Raw genomic sequence first — 6,000 nt, forward strand, 5'->3', positions numbered from 1 at the left:
ATCGCACTGTGGGCAAAGAGCCTGTCTGCGGTGCCTGTCTGCGATGCAATTGACTTCAATGCACCGCCATGCCCCCTCCCGCCTCTGAATGCAGGTGTTTTTTCGTTGGTAGATCTCATTGAGCTCATCATTTGAAAAGTAAATCTCCAGACGAAAAATTGTGGGCGCTCCTGATCTAGGTCATTAAATGTGGCTCCTGACATGTCTGAAGGGTCGCACAAAAGTTTTAATTTTTTAAATTTGCTAACATACCCCAAGGGTGTGTCCATGGTAGCCTGGGTACATTGGAAGATGGTTAGATGATGGCTATCATTCAGTTTGGAAGACTAGCAACACTGGATCTTGTTCACCTTGCTTCAGGTTTTTGCTAGTGTCCTAGGAGCCAATATGTTAATAGTACTATCAACCTGTGACTATTACAACTCTATAACAGTGATATATAAAGACCAAAATTTCAGGAAGTGGCCCTTTCAACAGTCAGACCATCTTTATAGGAGCAGCATACTGGAAAATCTCTAATGTATATCATAGATATCTTATTTACTAAGTGCTATGCTAATGCCTAGTGGTTCTGTAGATGTATGCTTTCATCTGCAGTATCGCAGCATAGACTACATACCTTAGATGTTAGATGATGTTTACTCAAGTATTTGGAGATGTCTAGATCATTCAGGAAGTCTAGCAACCTTTTCATTTTATTTTCTGGGCCCAGAAAGGGGTTGCATGCATCAAGAGCCTCCTTAGCCAGGTGGATTAGGGAGGTGATAGCATTTATTGATCGATCACAGGGTCATGAGGTTCCTTGCTCGATCATAGCGCATTCTACCAGGTCATTTGCAACATCCTGGGCAGAAAAAGCTGGGGCATCGGTGGATCAGATCTGCAAGGCAGCTGTCTGGTTTAGACAAGATACCTTCGTGAGGCATTACAGAGTTGAAGTGTTGTTGCAACAAGACCTTGCTTTTGGTCGAAAGGAGCTTCAAGCAGTTGTCCCACCCTAAGGAGGTAGGTTTGCTTAATGTGTGCTTGCTTATCCTCAGGTTGCTGGCCTGGAAGATGATTGGAGAAATGTTCCATTAAACTTACTGGTAGCTTTATTTCTATGAATCTTCCAAGACAGCAAGCCTACTTTCCACCCAGGTTTGTTTGGGCATCCTGTTGTTTATGGGTGTGAGTTTCCCTCGTGCACTGGTAGAGGTAGTATACTTTTATCTCAACTTAGGGACGAGGGTGTGGGAGGGTATTTAACTGCTTTCTTAATAACTCTGTTTCCAGGAATCTTCCAGGACAGCCAGTTCCCGCCCTTGGTGTGTATCCAGGTGGCATCCGAGGTTGGATGCAGGAGGGGATACTTTTGTGCATGGGGTAGCCTTCGGTCCTAGAGGTTACTGACTTGGGATGGAAGGAGGAGTCTATTTATTTAATGTGGTTGATGTGTTTCCTGTTGCAGGCAGGCGGAGCCTATATCTCGATGGCTGTCCTGGAAGATTCCTGGAAACAGAGTTATCAGGTAATCAACTCATGTTTTCCTGTAGAAGGAGGAGCCAATCATCTCAGGTTGCTGTCCTGGAAGATTCATGAAAATACTGTTCCCGTTAAGTTTTTATCTGAACATTTTTGTTTTGTCTTCCTATGTAGACTACATTACAGATCATTAGTGCATCACAAGTGCAATGCAGGCTCTTCAATTGCTTGCTCCTAGGTCCGTACCTCCATATGGACCTCCTGGTAAGAGGCTGAAGGAAGTAATGAATTAACTTCAACTGTGGTGACGTCACCACACTGTTGTCATTCAACCCCTGCACAGAATGAAAAAAAATATGCGGAGGCAAAGGTTACTTTCAGTAAAAACTCTATAATAAAACAGCTAATAAGCCGCATCCTGAGTCGGGCGGTGCACCAGTGCAGATGATAGTGACTGCCGTCCCTCGAGCGACCAGGCTGGGTGAGTACCAACAGCATTACCGCTATTCCTTATGTCTCTTAAATTACTGAGCCTTAATGTGCAAGGTCTCAACTCCCCTAATAAGAGGGCTTCGAGCCTTCAGGTTTTTTCAATCCTCCCATGCTAATATAATTTTCCTTCAGGAAACTAATTTCTCCAGAACTTCCTGCCCCAAATACTTCAGCGCCCAATTGCCGCAGGTATACATGGCCAACGACTCGTGCAAAAGGAAGGGGGTCCTCATTGGCTTCCGCAGATCCGCCAACTTCACATGTCACTCTGAGACTCGTGATCCTCTGGGGCGTTACCTGATCCTCACGGGTCTCCTGGATGATCAGGAGATTACACTTGTCTCATATTACGCTCCTAATGTGGACCAGCTAGCTTTCTTTCGGGATCTCCTCGATAAAATACACACCATCTCCACGGGTGCAGTCGTCATGTGTGGAGACTCCAACATGGTGCTATACCCACACCGAGATAAATCCAGAATTTCCCCCGCCTGCTTGCACTCAGCAAAGCCCTTCAAAGATCTGGTACTCTCTTACTCACTGGTGGATAGCTGGAGAGAGGCCAACCCCCATAAAAGAGACTACACGCACTACTCCCATCCCCATGCTATCCATTCCTGAATTGACCACATTTTTACCTCTGCCACTCTGACGCCCCACATCCAGGTAAAAGCAGGTTTTGAGTCCTTGATTCCCATGATCACTATCAACAAGAACGTAGATTGGATAAATTACGTCTATTACAACCAGCAGCGGTTCGTGAATTATACCAGAGATGCCGTGCAGGGAATTGCTGACCAATTAGGCCCCACCTCTTACATGACATTCCAAAACAGGAAGGCCCATGAACGGAGAAGGGGGGTGTTTGCAAAATGATTGAAGGCACAGGAACCTGCTGCACGTACATCCCAGACAACACAGCAACTCCAATCTGACTCGGGTGTGAAACCTTTCCCACACCGGTATCTCCAAACTATATCACAATGTCCACCCCAACACAATGTGGCCCCCGCACATTGTCCCCCTTTGTCCCCCTTTGAAAAAATCTGCCGCAAAGACCCGCACAGTCCTGGACTTATCTGGACTTATCTCCCTCCTCTACGCCATACTCATCTCCCCAACTGATACGCCCCCCCCCCCCTTCGTATGTGACACAATGGGATAAAGACCTAGGGACTCCCACTACCGACGAGATATGGGACCAATCCTGGGCAAACACTAGACAAAGCTCGCGGTGCGCAAGCATGCTGGAGATTAATTATAAAGTACTCATGCGGTGGTACCTGCTCCCGGCTAGAGTGGCCACTTACAACCCCGACTGTTCCCCTAATTGCTTTCGAGGATGTCCTGACCGAGGCACATTATTCCACATATGGTGGAGCTGCCCGCAAGTCACTGACTTCTGGGATGGAATCTTTCAAATCTTATCCTCTCTGTTCTCGGTGCCACTAATGGCGGACCCCTATTTTGCACTTCTAAATTGCAGGCCAGTAGGCCTTTCCCGCATTCAATTCAACCTCTCCATGCATATTTGCACCTCCACCAAAAGGGAGATAGCAAAGAACTGGCTGACATCCACCCTAAGTCTCGTCAGCGTCATAGCCCATGTCAATTGGGTTATGGCTCAGGAAAAAAGAACTGCACAACTTGATGATAGAATGACCAATTCGAAAATACCTGGTTCCCATGGATTGACAAATATTTAGACCAGAGCACCCCTAGACGCCTTTGCACTATATGACAGAGTTCACGAACATTGCCTTGTAGAACTCTCTTATGCGCTTGCGCACAGCCCAACTCCCTCTTTCTCCCCCACCTCCTGACCCTCCTGCCTCCTCGCTACCTACCCCTCTGTCTGTGTGTCCCCCCTACCCCATGTTGCATAGTCTGTGTTTAGTGCTGCCAATACCTGAGCAAAGTGGTTGCTAGGTCATTTACCCACGTAGGGTATCATCAGGTTACCGAATAATATGATTGTATTTTGCACTACCATTTAATCTGTAAGCACTATTTTTTCCTCATGGATTGACTTCCTCTCCCGTTTGCGGCTTCAACAGAACTCCATGTTTGGAACTTGTAGAAATCCACTTGTGGAAACACTGCTTTTATGTAACCTCTATTGTAATTTGTCCTATTGTCAAGACCTTGATCTAAGCACCAAGTATTATGTTGTACAGAGTTGTCTTTTGTGACGAAACCAATAAAAAATTAATATGGAAAAAAGAATGTGTCAAGATAATAGGAAAACACTCCTAGCAACCTCTCTAACTCCATAAAGATGCTTCATTTTTGAATGAACTTAAAAGAGTACTATGGGGTAAGTGTTTCTCCCCACAGTTCTTTTTAGGGTCATGGGAGGACATATTCTAACCTCCTCCCGTGACCTAAAGCTCAGTATATCGTGGGCTATTGCCTGCGATATACTGATATTGCCGCAGCCCAGATGAATCCCGACAATACTGCAGAGATTCACCCAGCTGCATGAGTGACAGCTGGTTCTGCCAATCTAGAGGCTGAGCCAGCTGTGCCCGCCCCCTCTCCCGTTCATTCCTCCACTTAGCGCTGGAGGATCGGAGAGGGGAGAGGGAATCCCTGCGGGGAGCGGTGACAGAGTCAACGCTTACTGCAGGGAGACGATCGGGAAGTGAGCGGATCAGCGGCATGTTTCTGCTCACTTCCCCAACTATAGAGCCGACCAGTGAGTGGAAATCACTCAGCTCATAGTTCTCCTTTAATTGTAAAAAAGCCTTACCCTTCCATTCTCCAAACCTTCCTATCTGTCTGAGGTTGCCCAGCATAACAAAAAGGACTATGGGGGGGAGTGCATGCTGTTTTCATTGAAAGTAACCTCTGCAGTTTTATTCATAGGTACAATTTAAATTGCTCAGTTGACTTCTAGTCGACTACAGCATGTTTAGAAGCCCTCATTTTTAATCATGTGGCCATAAACACATCTTACTTAAAAGTCACTGCATCTAATTTAACCACTTCCCGGGCGGGCCGTTGTGCTTAAGCGGCCGGCCAGGATCGTCTTGGATGTCAGTGGCCGTCAGTGGCCTGCACGAGCGGGAAACTGTCAGAGCCGCTAGATCGCTTATATGAGGTGCCGATCGGTGTGCCCCCTCTGCTGGTCCCAAGCTCCACTGTCCCCGGTGCGGCACGGGACCAGCAGGGCAGCTCTGAGACAGGGGATCAGAGGGAGATCTGTACACGATCTCCCTCCGATCCCCTCTCCGGTGTCAGAATGCAGGTAGTGATGTACATTACATCACTTCCGCATTCTTCTGTCACTCTCTGTCCCCAGAAAATGGTATAAAATTGATTTCAGTAGAGCGTTGCATGACGGAATAAATGTCAGTCAAAGTACCGCATCGCTGAATACTGACAAATGGCCTGGCCAAGGAAGGGAGTGTAAACACCTGGTCTTTAAGTGGTTAAAATAAAAATATAAAAAGCAAAACTGTAAAGTAAACTGAAGCAAGTAAAAGGGTTCCAGACGCTGTATTTGTGTGAATGGATTCTTGGGTCCATACTGATTGAGGTGAGTTTCTTTTCCTGCAGGCTCAACTGAGCTACTGGTAGCTGAATCCTTGGAGGAAAGGCTAGGCAAAAACATGTGCATTTAAAATAGCCATTATATAGAATGTTTTGTGTACTCACCCTAACTTCTTTGTCTTTTAGGTTTTAAAGTATTTTGTGTAGTGCAGGTGAGGCAAACAGACAGAGCTCTGGAGCCTGGGGAGCAGACTGTCTCTGTCTGCTGGAGCACAAGGTTGGTTATGGTGGTTTGCTGAAGCCTGACAAACAATAGGTTTGTACAGGTTGGTAGTCAGGACTATCGTATGTTTAGTTAGTGCTGGGACACGGCTAGGATTTTGTTTTTCAAGTGTTTACTTTATTTGAGCACTGTACAGCACTGTATATAGCCTGTGTGTTGCACCAATAAATGTACCACTGTTTGAAGACCGTTCACTGGTCTGGTCTCAAAAATTTCAAAAGTGCTCACCCCAGGGAGCAATTGCACCCGCTACCTATTCCCCACCT

Source organism: Nanorana parkeri, unplaced genomic scaffold (assembly GCF_000935625.1).
Source record: "Nanorana parkeri isolate BGI_ZX_2015 unplaced genomic scaffold, ASM93562v1 scaffold25, whole genome shotgun sequence".
Taxonomy (NCBI): Eukaryota; Metazoa; Chordata; class Amphibia; order Anura; family Dicroglossidae; genus Nanorana; species Nanorana parkeri.